Here is a 17,227-nt window from a genome sequence, read left to right as displayed (position 1 = left end):
TAGAGTGGTTAAATCCCCAGGGCCAGACAGAATTTGTCCCAGGATACTAAAGGGAGGAGATCTGCTGGGGCTCCGATGGAGATCTTAGCATCTTCATTAGCCATGGGTGAGGTACCAAACTACTGGACGATAGCTAATTACCTGGCTCCATCTGCCTATCATGTCCAAATTCACGTGGTTCCACCTACTACCTACCAGCCCGTCTCACCCCTCCCTCTCTCCTTATAGGACCATTTTCCCCTCAGTCCACATGCAGGGTCTTGACCCAAAACGTCGGCCATTCTTTTGCCTCCACTGATGCTGCTTGACCTACTTGAGTTCTTCCAGCAGTTTGCTTTCTGCGGAGGATAGATAATGTTGTCCCTTTGTTCAAAAAAGGCAGTAGGGTTAAGCCTGGAAACTATACAGGCCGGTGAGCCTTACATAGGTGGTAGGAATTGAAGAGAGTTCTGAGGGATATAATTTATGTTAACTTGGAAAGGAAGGGACTGATTAGGAGTCGTCAGTGTGGTTTTATGCAGTAGAGATCATGTCTCACAAATATGATTGAGATTTTTGGGAAGGCAGGTAAGAAAATTGATGAAAGCAGAGCAGTAGATAGATGTGGTTTGCATGGACTTTAGTAAGGCTTTTGACAAGGTTCCACATGTTAGTCTGGTCCAGAAAGCTAAGGCACAAGGGATCCAAGGCATGTTGGCAAACTGGATCCAAAATTAGCTGGGTGAAAGGAGGCATAGTGGTGGGTGTTTTTCTGACTAGAAGTCTGTAACAATTGGTGTACCACAGGGATCAGTGCTAGGACCTTTGTTGGAGGCATGATTGGTTAGTTGGCAGATGACACAAAATTAATGGAGTAGTAAATAGCGAAGGTTATCTAAGAATACAGGAGGACAGAGATCAGCTGGAAAATTGGGTAGAGTGCAACAGATAGAATTTATTCCAGACAAGTATGAGGTAATGCACTTTGAGAGATCAAATTCTAGTAGGACATACAGACCAAATGGCAGGGACCTTAGGAGCATTGATGTACAGAGAGACCTTTGAGTACAATCAATGGCTCCCTGAAAGTGACAACGCAGGTTGATATGGGGTGAAAGAGGCATTGGGTATACTTGCCTTCATAGGCCGAGGCAATGAGTAGAAGAGTCAGGACATCATGTGGCAGCTGTACAAAACATTAGTTAGACCGCAATTGGAGTATTACATATGGCTCTAGTCACCACACTACAGGAAGGATGTGGTAGCAATAGAGTGCAGAAAAGATTCACCAAGATTTTGCCTAGAATGGAGAGCTATAGTTATAAGGAGAGATTGGATAGGCTGGATATTCTCACCGGCATGTAGGAGGCTGAGGAGGACCTGATAGAGGTTTATAACATTATGAGGAGCATAGATAGGATAGATAGAATCTTTTTCCTAGGGCAGAAGAGTTTAGAACTGAAGGGCACACCTTTAAGGTGAGAGGGAGAAATTTAAAGGTGATCTGAGGTGTAAGTTTTTCCAGACAGAGTGTGGTGAATATCTGGAATGAACTGCCAGAGGAGGCAGATACAATTACAATGGAAAAAGAACTTATTAAGGGATAATAATACAAACCTAATGCGGGCAAATGGAATTAGCATCATGGTCAGCATGGATGAGGTGGAACGAAAGGGCCCATTTCTGTGCTGTGTGCTCCTATAATTCTATAATACCAGAACAATATGCATTGGCTGACCTGGATGATACTTAATCTAAAATGTAGACTTGAACTCTAAACAAGATAATGGATCCCTTAAGATTTACCTTTCTAATTTCAGAGAAACAAGCCAAGTTCAAGTAACATCTTTATCAACAATAAGCGCAGCACCACGTTGTCACATATAATAGCTGCCAGCTGAGACTGTTCCACAATTACCCTCAGAGGCTAAGGTAGCAGATTGAAGCTAAAAGCAAAAACTCAGCAGCAATAATTCAGTAACCTGTGCAGTTTTGGGAAACTTGGGAAGATATCAGAAAGTAGCCACTGCCAAAATGTCATTCAGCAAATGTCAGTGATTTTAGGAAAGATTCATTTCACCCAGTTTATTGCTCAGATTCTCTAAATACAACACCAATCCATAGGGAGCACAAGAAACTAAAAGGTTGGCAGTGCAATCAATGCAAAAATTAATTCCCTCATAGAGAAGAATAGAGAGAAAGGACCCAAAATATGATCTATAACTGCATCAATGCACTGACTGCAAAGAAAGTTATACTAAATATTGGAACAAATTCTATCATCAAAATGAGTGGTCACAAATGAAACCAGACACACGCGTGAAGCAGAAAGAATGCATGGTGAAAATTATCAAAAAGTTTTAACATCAAAGGAAAACAAAAGTTAAAAATATTAACTTTCAACAGCATTTACAATACATAAAAATGGTCATCTATGCTAAAGCAGTAAGATATTAAACAACAACTATTTAACTCTTCAAGATATTATACAATAGTCACATTAAGTAAAAAGATTTCTCATGGGTTTAAACCATGATTGCAGCAATCTTTGGGAGAAGGGAGATGTGAGAAAAAGTAGATTGCTAGAAAAATAGAAAATAGTGAATTTTACTCTGGGCTTCAGTAATTTCTGCACTTTTATGTTTTGGATTAAAGCTTTGCAAGTGGTGCAAGGATATCAGTAGTATTTCTAAAAATTTGTAGAAGTCAACACAAACTGTGATCAGAAACACAACTACAGAGAGGCAACGTCGTTATTAGCTTATATCTGTATCACAATTTCATAGTATAGTAACACCACAAAGCTCATTGGATAGGTATGAGGAATAAAGACAGCGAGACAAAGTAGGATTGGAGGGATGGCCAAGGAAACAAATTTACTTTTTTTAAAAAAGCTTTTGGGCATCCAGCATAGTGGAACTGGGAAAAGGAAATTCTAGAACATGACTGGGAGAGAAGGAATAGGATCCCAAAGGGAGGTAAAAGGCAGATTGCAACATTAGACATATCTGGAATTGCTACTAGAAATCTCATAAACTCTGATGCCTGGGAGAAACAGATCGATTATTCCATACTTGATACATATAAAATTAAAAAGAGGTAAAGATCAATCATTTTCAGATTGCTGTTCATACAACTATGGGCATTTTAATCGAGAATTAAGAGATTCTACTTTTCCCAAACATTTTCATTACAAGTAAAAAAAATGCTCAACACCTGAGCCAAAAGCATCAGCTTTCCTTATTAACAATAAATTAATACAATGGGAGGAAAAAGCTGTTGATCCATGCACACTATACATTTTGTAAATTTTCAGTATTAATATTAGAAAATTGATCAAAGACACAGACATCACCAAAAGTCAATAATGGTGCCTGTCCCTGTGCACCCCAATCTCCATCCCAATTTTAACTCTTTTCACAAATATCATTCCAGGCTTCAGACATACCCAATCCATGCCCCACTATTCCACTGGGAATAAGATTTGGCCATAATATAAAATATAGGTTATTGTAGAATGATTCAAGAACTACACTGGGGATTCGGATCAAGACTGTAAATACTTAACTCCAACCTTTAGTTTAACACAGATCACTCCCAGATCTCCAATGATCATTCCCAAATTTAATCACTCACCATCTATGCTTAATGAGGCTTGCCATCAATTTTGGCATGATGATGCCTGGAAATGTTTTCTTAATGGTGCTATTTTGTAGAAGCTCTGGTTATACCACATACATTTAGCGTTTTGAATCCTGAATTTGTCAATGTTTATCATCTTGTGGTTTGAAATACTGTGTAACTAGCTGTTTTGAAATTATGACACAAATTATCAAAATATCTTTTACCATTCCTGCAAGGAACACAATATATTCATAACAAAATTTACCAAGGCTCAGTACAAAAGGACAAAGAAAATATTGCAGTTGGACGTTCTTCGTAACATCTGGCCTTTATATTAGGTCAATAAAGTAAAACTTCCAAAGGTGCTCCATTGGAATGTGATTTGAATCACGTAATTATTACGATATTAGGACAGGTGTCCAAAAGTTTGGTCAGTCAGAAGTAGATTTTATCGAGCATTTTAAAGGGAGAAAGATGTGGAGCGAGGAAAAGTTTTAGCTAAAGAACTTCAGAGCATAGAAAATATTCGCCAATAACATAATACATTGGTATCAACCGGGAAGATGGAAAGGAGTCTAAAGAAAAGTTACTCAAAGGGTATAGTATTGGAGTCACTCTTTTCTGTTAGTGTAGTTTAGATACTGGCCCAATACTTCATTTATAAATCTTGGTTACTAAGTCACCCTAGATTTTGAGCTCAGGTACAATACCTATGGAACATTTTAGCCTGTCCTGGTCCAACCACATGGACACCACGGCCAAGAACGCTCACTAGTACCTCTACTTCCTCAGGAGGCTAAAGAAATTTGGCATGTTTAATTTTTATCAATGCACCATAGAAAGCATCCTATCCGGATGCATCACAGATTGGTATGGCAACTGCTCTGCCCGTGACCACAAGAAACTGGAGAGAGTTGTGGACACAGCTCGGCACATAATGGGAACCAGCCTCCCCTCCATGGACTCTGTCTAAACTTCTCGCTGCCTCAGTAAAGCAGCCAGCATAATAGAAGACCCCACCCACCCTAAACATTCTCTCTTCTCCCCTCTCCCATCAGGCAGAAGATACAAAAGCCTGAAAGCATGTACCACCAGGCTCAAGGACAACATTTATCCCGCTGTTATAAGGTCCCCAGTACGATAAGATGGGACACGTGACCTCACAATCTACCTTGTCATGACTTTGCATCTTATTGTCTACCTGCCCCGCATTTTCTCTGTAATTAACACTTTATTCTACATTCTGTATTGTTTTACTTTGTACTACCTGAATGCACTGTAATTAACTCATCTGTATGAACGGAATGCAAGACAAGTTTTTCACTGTACCTCAGTAAATTTGACAATAATAAACCAATTTACCAATTTACTCTGTTGCACATTTTCAGGTAGTCTTTGTGTAAGTTTTTCCTCCCAACTTGTATATTTCATCCAAACCTGTGAAGTATTACATTTCATGTACAGTAAAGCTCTGCTTTTAGCACTAGTGGGTACAATAGATTCTGCACCAATGTCAAGTACGACATCACAAAACAACTCAAACAAAACTATTGCTTGTAACACAAGTACTCTATTAAGAAGCTGGACAATGAAATCCAAAGGATGTAAAAAGAAGCTGCATTTGAATGCCCTGTGTGTCATATTAAGTTCTTTTCAAATTAAAAACATGCCCCAGCAAAGTGCAACAGTGAGCAAATCTACAAACAATATATTAAGTAGTGGTCAGATATTTTGTTCATTACTTAATCACAACAGATTTCATTTATTAAAAATTCAATTAGTTTGGAAATTATGGGATAAAGGATATTAAAATTGTCCCCACGAGGAAAAAAAGGACAAGAAACACCTTCACCTTATTGCAAGAAATTTCACAAAGCATGCAATCAACAGAAAACGCAGGAAAGCTGCCTCCATGAAGAAAGAAAGAGTCGATGGTTCAGATCATTGATAAATATGTATTTAACTTAAAACTGTTTCTCTCTCCACAAATGGTGCCTAATTCTGCTTAGAATTTCCTGTCTTCAGGTTTCCAGCATCCAAAGCATTCTGCCTTTGGATCTGCATAATATAAGATGGCCACAACAGATCATTACAAGTAAAAATGTTCAATGTGCCTTAACATACATTTTTCTGCATCCAGTCACACAATTCTGACCTCAACTGTGCCATCGTGAATGGAAAAAAGAAACAAATGGCAAATTGATCGGTGTACACCCAACAGCAATAACAGAGCATGCAAATCACAAGACCACCCTCTTTCACATGGAATGGCACACAGCATGCAGATTAAGCCATCTTATAATTTAAAGTAACAAAAATACTCTGCGTGTTTTTTTTCAGGAGAGGAATAGAGATAGAAATGTGGAAGAAAGAAACTGGGCAATGGAAAGTATTAACAATACTGCCTTAAACTGAGATCCAAGTGCAAAAATGGGTTACAATGAAAGGACGAATGTTTCTTCTGACAGCTGTAAATAATTTGAACAGACAATATTGTTTTCTGTGGCACAAATCCAGTGTGTGATTTTTTTTCTTTACAGGCTACAGGAGTAGACAGCTCAAAGACTGGAGCCCAGTACTGTACCGTGTGAAAACATCTTATCCTTATATCTATTACTTACATTTATATTCTGAAATGGAGATGAAATCACACCATGGAACCTCAATTCTATTCTGTAATGAAAATCAAGCAAACATAACTGTTAGATCAGTCGCCTATTTTACCAGAGGAACTGCTATTCAATATTCAATAATACCTTACAAACAAAAAAAAATCTGATAAACACTTAAAGGGCAAAAAAATTATGAGGGAATGGAAGTGGAAGCGAAATAAATTATAAAGCTCTACCAAAGAGCCAGCAGAACCACAAGAGCAAATTAACTTTTCTCTGGGCTTTGTTATTCCATAACTTTGGCATTAATTCATTGTTCATACAATTATCACTTCAGATACATTTATGCTTATAATGCTTATTCCCCTCCTTGCATTTAAAAGCAAGTCAACTAACTGGTAAAATCCACTCAATTTGTCTATAAGAATTCTGATTGAGAACAAAGTGGATGATGTAAATCACATATGGCACACTACTTTGGGCTTAAATCTTTTGTTTATTGTAACGTGGTTTGATACAAAGTTACTGCTCTTGCATTCTCCGATCCAGGTCCCATGCATCAGTCGGCTGTGTGCCAACTATAAAATTGCAGCACCTCATTATACGGAAATTGTTACGATACCAGAAATGAACTCAAATCCCACCATGCACTCTGTGAAATTAAATTCAATAAATCTGGCAAGTTGTGGGCTGAAAGATATGCCAATAAAAATTGCTAATCATAAAACCTGGAAAAATGACTCTTGAAACTCAATAGATGACTCTTAATAGTCCTTTGGCAGTGATGAGTTTTGGGAAGGTAAGTCATCAACCTTTCCTCAGAACAATTATAAATAGACAATAAAGGTCTTGAGCCAAGGTCTCCTAAGCAGATAATCGTCGTGAGTTAACAGCAGTTACCTCATTTGGCCTCTAGTATACCCTGGCCCAAGCCTCATGTCTTGCTTCCAATGTTTTAAATTTCTCCTGGGGGAAAGCCTAAAATCAGCTATTAGTGCAGGCCAGGTGATTTTAAAATTGGCAACTCCACTGAGACAAGCATGAAGAAGCTGCCAGATTCGCAGCCTGCCTCCCCAAACATGCTTCTGTGGCAGTCAGTAAGCAGGGCAGATGTAGAATGTCACAGCAGCTGATTTTTGTCCAGCACTATGCGTAATTTGGCAGGCAGGAACACAAGGAGCATGAACAACCTGTGCACCTGAATTTTGGTCACTGAATTTCCTCTCCAACTGCCCATAAAAACTATTGACCGATAAGTTCCATTAATGGGGAGGGGAGGAGAGGGGGGGAGGGGAGGAGAGGGGGGGAGGGGAGGAGAGGGGGGGAGGGGAGGAGGGGAGGAGAGGGGGGGAGGGGAGGGGGGGAGGGGAGGAGAGGGGGAGGGGGGGGGGAGGGGGAGGGGAGGGGGGGGGAGGGGGAGGGGGGGGAGGGGGGGAGGGGGGGGAGGGGGAGGGGGGGGAGGGGGGGGAGGGTGGAGGGGGGGGAGGGGGGAGGGTGGAGGGGGGGGAGAGGAGAGGGGGGGAGGGGGGGAGGAGAGGGGGGGGAGGGGGGGAGGAGAGGGGGGGAGGAGAGGGGGGGAGGGGGGGAGGGGAGGGGGGAGGGGAGGGGGGGAGGGGAGGGGGGGAGGGGAGGGGGGGAGGGGGGGAGGGGGGGGAGGGGGGGAGGGGGGGGAGGGGAGGGGGGAGGGGAGGGGGAGGGGGGAGGAGGGGAGGGGGGAGGGGAGGGGGGGGGAGGGGAGGGGGGGAGGGGAGGGGGGGGGGGAGGGGAGGGGGGAGGGGAGGGGGGAGGGGGGGGAGGGGAGGGGGGGAGGGGAGGGGGGATGGGGAGGGGGAGGGGGAGGAGGGGAGGGGGGAGGGGAGGGGGGGAGGGGGAGGAGGGGAGGGGGGGAGGGGAGGGGGGAGGGGGAGGGGGGAGGGGAGGGGGGAGGGGGGAGGGGAGGGGGGAGGGGGAGGGGGGGGAGGGGAGGGGGGGGAGGGGGAGGGGGGGGGAGGGGGGGGGAGGGGGGGAGAGGGGGGGAGGGGGGAGGGGGAGGGGGGGAGGGGGGGGGGAGGGGGAGGGGGGGGAGGGGGAGGGGGGGGAGGGGGGGGAGGGGAGGAGGGGGAGGGGGGGGAAGGGGAGGAGGGGGAGGGGGGGGAGGGGAGGAGGGGGAGGGGGGGGAAGGGGGGGGAAGGGGGGGGAAGGGGAGGGGGGAAGGGTGGAGGGGGGGGAAGGGGGGGGAAGGGGGGGGAAGGGAAGGGGGGGGAAGGGGGGGAAGGGGAGGGGGGGAGGGGGGAGGGGGGGGAGAGGAGAGGGGGGGAGGGGGGGGAGGAGAGGGGTGGAGAGGGGGGGAGGAGAGGGGAGGGGAGGGGGCGGAGGAGAGGGGGCGAGGGGGGAGGAGCAGGGGGGGAGGGGGGCGAGGGAGAGGGGGGGGAGGGGGGGAGGAGAGGGGGGGGAGGGGGGGAGGAGAGGGGGGGAGGGGGGGAGGAGAGGGGGAGGGTGGGAGGAGGGGTGGGGGGAAGGGAGGAGGGGGTGGGGAGGGAAGGGCGCGGAGGGGGTGGGGGGGAAGGTGGGAGGGAGGGGGTGGGAGGGGGGAAGGGACGGAGGGGGGAGGGGGGCGGAGAGGGGGAGGGGGGAGTAGAGGGGGGCAGGGGAGGGGGAAGGAGAGGCGGGAGGGCGGGAGGAGGGGGGAGGCGGCGGGGAGGAGAGGGGAGGGGGAGGTGGGAGGAGAGGGCGGGGGAGGGATATAGGGCGGAGGGGGGGAGGGGGAGGAGGGCGGAGAGGGGGGGAGGGGAGGATGGGGGGAGGGGGAGGGGGAGGAGGGTGGGAGGGGCGGCGGGGGAGGGGAGGGGGGGAGGGGGGAGGGGGGGAGGGGGGGGGGGGAGGGGGGGGGGAGGGGGAGGAGGGGGAGGGGGGGAGGGGGAGGGGGAGGGGGGGGAGGGGTGGGGGGGAAGGGGAGGGGGGGGAGGGGGGGAGGGGAGGGGGGGGAGGGGGGGGGGGGGGGGAGGGGGGGAGGGGGAGGGGGGGGAAGAGGGGAGGGAGGGGGGAGGGGGGAGGGGGGAGAGGGAGGGGGGGGAGGGGGGGGGAGAGGGGGGGGGGAGGGGGGAGGGGGAGGAGGGAGGAGGGGGGAGGGGGGAGGGGGAGGAGGGGGAGGGGGGGGAAGGGGGGGGGGAGGGGGGGAAGGGGGAGGGGGAGGGGGGGAGGGGGGAGGGGGGGGAGGGGGGGGGGGGAGGGGGGGGGAAGGGGAGGAGGGGGAGAGAGGGGGGGGGGGGGAGGGGGGAGGGGGAGGGGGGAAGGGGGGAGGGGGAGGGGGGGGAAGGGGGGGAGGGGGGGGGGGGGGGGAAGGGGGGGGGGGAGGAGGGGGGAGGGGGAGGGGGGGGAAGGGGAGGAGGGGGAGGGAAGGGGAGGAGGGGGAGGGGGGGGGAAGGGGAGGAGGGGGAGGGGGGGGGAAGGGGAGGAGGGGGAGGGGGGAAGGGGAGGAGGGGGAGGGGGGGAAGGGGAGGAGGGGGAGGGGAAGGGGGGGAGGGGAAGGGGAGGAGGGGGAGGGGAGGAGGGGGAGGGGGAGGGGAGGAGGGGAGGGGGAGGGGAGGAGGGGAGGGGAAGGGGAGGAGGGGGAGGGGAAGGGGAGGAGGGGGGAGGGAGGAGGGGGAGGGGAAGGGAGGAGGGGGAGGGAAGTGGAGGAGGGGGAGGGGAAGGGAGGAGGAGGGGGAGGGGAAGGGAGGAGGGGAGGGGAAGGGGAGGAGGGGAGGGGAAGGGGAGGAGGGGGAGGGGGGAGGGGAAGGGAGGAGGGGAGGGGGAGGGGGGGAGGGGGAAGGGGGGGGAGGGGGGAGGGGGGGGGGAGGAGGGGGGGAGGGGAAGGGGAGGAGGGGGGGAGGGGAAGGGGAGGAGGGGGGGGAGGGGAAGGGGAGGAGGGGGGGAGGGGAAGGGGAGGAGGGGGGGAGGGGATGGGGGAGGAGGGGGAGGGGGGAGGGGGAGGGGGGAGGGGAGGGGGAGGGGGAGGGGGAGGGGGGGAGGGGAGGAGGGGGAGGGGAGGAGGGGGAGGGGGAGGGGAGGAGGGGGAGGGGAGGGGAGGAGGGGGGAGGGGGAGGGGGAGGGGGAGGAGGAGGGGGGGAGGGGTGGGAGGGGGGGAGGGGGAGGGGGGAGGAGGGGAGGGAGGGGGGAGGGAGGGGGGAGTGAGGGGGGAGGGAGGGGGGAGGGGGGGGGAGTGAGGGGGGAGGGGGGGGAGGGAGGGGGGGAGGGGGGGGAGGGAGGGGGGGAGGGGGGGGAGGGGGGGGAGGGAGGGGGGGGAGGGGGGGGGAGGGGGGGGAGGGGGGGGGAGGGAGGGGGGGGAGGGGGGGGAGGGAGGGGGGGAGGGGGGGGAGGGAGGGGGGAGGGGGGAGGAGGGGGAGGGAGGGGGGAAGGGGGGGAGGGGGGAGGGGGGGAGGGGGGAGGGGGGGAGGGGGGAGGGGGGGAAGGGGGGAGGGGGGGAAGGGGGGGAGGGGGGGAGGGGGAGGAGGAGGGGAGGAGGAGAGGGGGGAGGAGAGGGGGGAGGAGAGGGGGGAGGGGGAGGAGAGGGGGGAGGAGGAGGAGGGGGGAGGAGGAGGGGGAAGGGATGAGAGGGGGAAGGGAAGGGAAGGGATGAGAGGGGAGGGGAAGGGAAGGGAAGGGATGAGAGGGGGATGGGAAGTGGGTAGCGAAGAGGGGCAGGGGGAGGAGCGTGGGAGGGGGAGAAGCCGAGCTGCAGTGAGGGGGTGTGGCCAGCGGAGGGGGCGTGGCGCTGGGGGAGGGCGATGAGGGGGCGTGGTCCTGGACGGGGACGGGGCGCACTAATGTCCGGGGGTGCCGGTGGGGGCGGGGCTGCCGCCCCTGACCTTTCCTCCGCCCCCCCCCCCCCCCCACCCAGGTCCCACCGCCAGCGCCACCGTCCCGGGCCCTTCCATGGTCAACAGCGGCCACGGGTTTCCGCCGGAGGCCTGAGAGGGAGCCCGCGGCCTAACATCCATCCAGGGCCCAGCACCCTGAGGCGGCCCCGTGGCCGCTGCCAGTCCGCCCGGGACCCGTCGAAGGGCAGGCCCGAAGCGCATCCCCGGACTGGAGTAGGCCGCCGCCGCCAGGCAGCGCGGCGCGATGGGCCCGGACTCCCCTTTGTCAGTTGGCGGCCAGGGGAACCCGGCCGAGGGGAGTCGGGTTACACCAAGCCAGGCCTCCGCCGCCCCCGCCCCGCAGACTTACCGGGCCGCGGGCTGCCGCCGTGTGTCCGCGGGGCCTGCGGGCCGCTCCGAGTCGCCGCGCCGCTCGCCCGCCCGCTGTTTACACTCGCCAGCATTCGGGCGCCATTTCCCGCCGCCGCGCACACACAGGGAGAGACGGCTCCCGGCCGGGAACCCGGATGCAGCGCGTGCCCGCGCACGTCCGCACGCGCGGTGGGGGGGGGGGTGCGCGCCGGCGGCGCGCGCGCAGACCGCGCCCCCCCTCTCCCGCCCGCCAGCCAGCCAACCAATCAGCGGCCGGCGCCGACGCCACGCCCCCTGCCCCTCGCTTCCCGCCAACTTCAAACGGCCGCCGACCGGTGAGTGAGCGTCGTCGTCCCCCCCCCCCCCCCCCCCCCCCCCGCACTTGGGTCAACCGACACCAGGGCACTGACGGGCCGAACGGCCCAATTCTGTTCCTCTTATCTTCTGGGCTGGAAACCTGGCATGAGGCAGGGAAATGGCCCGCAGGTCGGGCAGCGGCTGTGGAGGAAGGGAAGGTCCATGGTCGGGGAGCAGCAGGAGCAATGACTTCCCCCAAACTGGCCTGTGACCTGGGCTGGGGGCAGAGTCCGAGAGGGCCCGGTACTCGTGTGTCTCATGGAGGTTTCAATGCACTAAAGCGCCTGGTTCAATCCATTAGTCATCCAGCACAGAAACAGGCCCTTCGGCCCGACTCGTCCGTGCTGACCAAGTTGCCTACCTGAGCAAGTTCCATTTGCTTGCGTTTGGCCCGCATCCCTCTCAGCCTTTCCTATCCATGCACCTGTCTAAATATCTTTTAAATGTTGCTATTGTAGCCGCCTCTACCACTGCCTCTGGCAGCACATTCCCTATATGACCACCCTCACATCCGCTTTGCACTTTCTCTGGTTTGTCCCCTTTGACACTCACCAACTTTTACCGCCACACCATGGAAAGCATCCTATCTGGATGTATCACGGCTTGGTACGGCAACTGCCCTGCCCAGGACCGCAAGAAACTGCAGAGAGTTGTGGACACAGCTCAGCACGTCACAGACACCAGCCTCCCCTCCTTGGACTCTCTCTTTACCTCTCATTGTCTTGGCAAAGCAGCCAGCATAATCAAAGACCCCACCCACCAGGACATTCTCTCTTCCTTCCTCTTCCATCGGGTAGAAGATACATGAGACTGAAGGCACGTACCACCAGACAAGGACAGCTTCTACCCCACTGTGTTAAGACTATTGAATGGTTCCCTTATATGATGAGATGGCCTATGACCTCACGATCTACCTTGTTGTGACCTTGCACCTTATTGCACTGCACTTTCTCTGTAGCTGTGACACTTTACTGTGTACTGTTACTGTTTTTAACCTGTACTACATCAATGCACACTGTACTAACCCAATGTAACTGCACTGTGTAATGAATTGACCTGTACAATCAGTATGCAAGACATGTTTTTCACTGTACCTCGGTACAAGTGACAATAATAGACCAATACCAATATATTCAGCATTATGTTTATTGCTTTTCCATTTGTGCTACCTCAGTGTACTAGTGTTTGGAATGACCTGTCTGTGTAGCATGCAAAACAAAGCGCTTCACTGTATCTTGGTCAATAATAATCCAATTACCAATTAAATCTTTCCCCTCTCATCTTATATCTATGTCCTAAAATTTCAGACTCCCCTACTCAGGGGGAACTGGAACTGTACACCTTATCTATAACCCTCATGATTTTATATACCTCTATAAGGTCACCCATCAGCCTCCTTTGCTCCAGGGAAAACTGTCCCAACCTCTCCTTGTAACTCAACTGCTCCAGTCCCAAAAATGTCGTTGTTAATCTTTTCTCACCCTTTCTTACTTGACTGCATCCTGATTGTACAGTTCGGTACTGATAGCTTGCTGCAAATATTCCTTTCAGAATATCACCACTGCTCTTTCCAGCATCAGGTTCCAGATCACAACTTGCTACATAAAAATTTCAGCGGTTCTTTTCCGGAGTGCCATAAATCATTCTTTTCTGGTTACCAAAATTTTTTTCCTCCAAATAAAAGGAACAATCCAAGCCACCATGTTTCAGGACATCACTATTAAATCTCATAGAGTTGGACAGGCCCTTCAGCCCACCACATCCATGCCAACCTTTTCGCCCATCTACACTAATCCCATGTTCCTGCATTGGGACAGTATCCTTCTATCCCTTTCCTATTGAAGTCTCTGTCCAAATGTCTCTTGAACGTAGTGATTGTATCTGAATCCACCACCTCCTATGTTTAAAGAAAACTTTCCCTTCAGATCCCCCTTAAACCTCCTTCCTCTCACCTTAACCCTAAGCTCTCTTATTTTTGATACCCCTAACATGAGAAAAAGATTCTGGCTGTCTACCCTAACTATGCCTCTTATAATTGTATTGACCTTGGGTCACTCTTTAGTTTCCTTTGATCCAGGGTAAACAAACCTAGTCTATTCAATCTCTCCCCACACATAGTCATCCAATTCAGGCAACATCCTGGTGAATCTCCTCTGCATTTTCTCCAGCGCAACCACATCCTTCTGATAATATGGTGACCAGAATTGCACATGAGTGTGGTATTTTGTAAAGTTGCAACATAATGTCCCAACTTTTATATTCTATGCTTTGACCCATGAAGGCAACCATACCCTAGGCCTTCTTCACCACCTATCTCTGTGTTACTGCTTTCAGAGAATGATGGGACTCTTTGTTCTTCAACATACGTTGGCACCATACCATTTACGGTATATGTCCTATCCCTGTCTGACTTCCCAAAATGCATCACCTTGCACTCGTCAGGATTAAATTCCATCTGGCAATGATGCACCCAATTTTCCATCTGGTCTACATTCTGCAGTAGCCCTCGACAACCTTCCTCGCTATCCACAAACTTACATTCACATCCAAGTAGTTAGTAAATATCACAAAGGAAAAGGGTCCCAGCACCTATCCCTGTGGTATACCACAGACTTCCAATCTGAGAAGCATCTGGCACTTCACCTGTGGTTAACGATGATGCAAAATTCTCCCCCATGGCCCCTGCTATTTTCTCCCTTGATTCCCATAGAATCCTGGGACGGACTTCATCCAGCCCTGGGAATTTATCAACCCGTATACATTCCATGACATCTAACACCTCCTCCTTCTTATGACAAGTTTCATGTTATCAATGTACCTCTCCCTGAACTCACTATCTTCCACATTCTTCTCCTTGGTGAATACTGATGAGAAGTATTCATTTAGGATCTCGACCACACCCCTTGGCTCCACAAATGCATTACTGCTTTGGTCCCTAAGGGACCCACTTTTTTCCCTGGCTATCCTCTTCTAGTATACTTCTAGAATGTCAGGATTCTTCTAAATTTCCTCTTAAAATTCCCTGCTTTAAGGAGAAGTATCCCCACTTATCCACAAGATAACTTGTTTCTCACCCTAATATCATTTTATATATTCATATATTTCTTACATTCTCACATACTTTTGTTCAATGTTTGTTACATTTCTAAGATTAGATAATATGCATACCTTGAAGTTAGGGCCTATATGTGCCTAGTTCATTAATATGTCAAAATAAACATCAATCTTACTACTTACTGAACATTAGCGAACTATGCTTCCAGTCTGAAAAGTACACTGTTTCTACTACTTTGCCTCTTAGACAGTCTTAAGGCTGTGTTGCCCCTCCCTCATTACTTAATCCTTTGCACTTCAGTTTTTCTAACCTTCTTAATACTGTGCTTTGCCAAACATTTATAAGCCTATCCATGCTACATCAACTACACTAAGTACTCTCATTAATGCTCTTCATTATTTCAAGGAACTTGATCAAAATAGACAAAACATAATTTACCTTTAACTTACCCGTGCTTTCAATATGCTATGCTCACAGCAAGGGCAACCTTGCTCGAGGGTTTTGTGGAAATTTACATTGTTAAAAACAAAATCTGCATATCACGTGGATGGTGACACTTACCAACTGCAGTTCATTATTTTCTCAAGTGGCTGAAGAAAACTGAAGGAGACTAAACTTAAAAAAAAATGTTGCTGTTGTGGGAAAACTCCAGAGTGCTGATGGACATGTCATTATGCTGCATGTGGTTTAAATACAAAGACCATCCTCTAGAATGGAACTTGTCCCATTCTTTTCTAGCCAGCAAGAATATAGCTCAGCTCTGAGGTTATCCCCACCTGTTGCAAGCAGCCCCTGGTGGTTTTGAGGAGATTATGAGCAGATATCTGTCACTGGATGATGTCACACTATTATTAACAACTACTTTGGGGAAAGCTGGAAATATCAGGGCAAAAGCTTATTTTTTGGATGATATTTTACAAATCATTTCCTTTTGCTAGATACATAAAGGAAAATTTTGAAAAGCTATTTGCTTTGTCCAAAAATATCACTACAGAGAGATTACCTCATCAGAATTTCCCTGATATCTCAGCAGAGTTGCCAAATCTGGTTTTATGTATCTCTGGAGGTTTCAGTGCACTGTGTCATAGAATTATACAGCCCTTCAGCCCAACACATACATGCCGACCAAGATATCTACTCGAGCTAGTCCCATTTGCCTGCTTTTAATCTATATCCCTCGAAAGCTTTTCTATCTTTTAAATGTTGTAAATGTACCTTCTTCTTCTTCTGGCAATTCATTCCATATACCCACCACCCTCTGTGAGAAAAGCTTTCCTCTCAAGTCCCTTTTGAATCTTTCCCCAAACCTTAAATCTCTGCCCACTAGTTTTAGACTCCCCTACCCTGGGAAAGACTGTGGCCATCCAATGTGTTATCACTGGTTAGTCAATATATTCATCCTCTCAGTGCATGGGTCCATTGTAAAGAGGCATTACAAATTAGATAAGTACTAAGCAGCTGTTTGCCCTAAATCCACAATACTTTCATACCCAATTGATGGAAGTTTTCAAAGCAACTATTACTTTTAATATCACTATAATTTTCATCTAGGTATGGTTCACACATCTCCTGGGTCAATCTTAAGTGTTGTCATCTTTATCTGTGGTGCACTTCTCTTTCAGTCTCGTCATTTACAAGGAGACAGATCATGCAGCCTAAGCAAGTCTCTTGAGCGAGGCTTTAGCACTTCATATTTCTTGGGTCAATCAGAAATTAGTCCAGGAAACCTATACTACAGCTGGGGGTGGGGGGGGGGCAGGGGGGAGGAGGGGGGATGAGATCAGGGGTGGGTGTAGGACATCAATGTATCCATTCTGTTCACAGGCATCTTGCACAATGCTCCTTTACGAACCATTCATTTGATTCTCGCTTGGCTCAGTATGATGTAGGAAATTTGAGTACACAGTCAAAGCCCAATTTGAATACCACTGTTTTCTTAAAGTGTACTTCCATGATACTTTTACTTCCATTCCACAATAGACAAAGTTAACTAGTCTAATTGATGATCCTCCTTAAAGTTGTAATTGTAAGAAATCCCCCTACCATTAATTTGAGACCAGCCATAAACCTGACTTTTGTGTCACAGCAACATTTACAACAGATAGGACTTGCATTTTTCAGTGTTTATTTTTGATTGTTGAGTCTTTTTTTTGAATTTATGTTTGATAATGTGCATTGTCAGTTATTAACACATTTCAGTCATGAGATGCTACAATTTTCAGTCCCTTTAAAGCACAATTAAATCAAAACTGGCAAATATAACATTGGCAGATTCAAAGATATTAAGTTGAGATAATTAATTTTACATTGCTTATGCCCTAACCATTTATTTACAAAATGCTTCCACTAAAATGATAAACTTAAAATGTATACATAATACAATATTCATAAATGAAATAAAGATACATAGA

At 49.8% G+C, this 17,227-nt stretch overlaps 1 protein-coding gene across 3 annotated transcripts in view; it reads right to left on the bottom strand.

Annotated features, from left to right (window-relative positions):
• The window catches only part of LOC127584074 (CTD small phosphatase-like protein 2), a 70,568-nt gene extending 58,990 nt beyond the window's left edge, over positions 1–11,578 (bottom strand). For 2 of the 3 annotated variants that reach the window (XM_052040622.1, XM_052040621.1), the window contains exons 1-2: positions 11,403–11,569; positions 6,225–6,276 (exon numbers count right to left, since the gene is read on the bottom strand). The gene's annotated coding sequence lies outside the window, so the exon portion shown is untranslated. Of the gene's footprint in view, positions 1–6,224; positions 6,277–11,402 lie in introns of all 3 variants that reach the window. The other variant, XM_052040623.1, reaches the window with a different exon arrangement.
• Between the last annotated feature and the right edge of the window lie 5,649 nt (positions 11,579–17,227).

Source organism: Pristis pectinata, chromosome 28 (assembly GCF_009764475.1).
Source record: "Pristis pectinata isolate sPriPec2 chromosome 28, sPriPec2.1.pri, whole genome shotgun sequence".
Classification (NCBI taxonomy): Eukaryota; Metazoa; Chordata; class Chondrichthyes; order Rhinopristiformes; family Pristidae; genus Pristis; species Pristis pectinata.
Note: the sequence above shows the minus strand (reverse complement) of the source record. Positions and strands in the feature narration are given on the sequence as shown.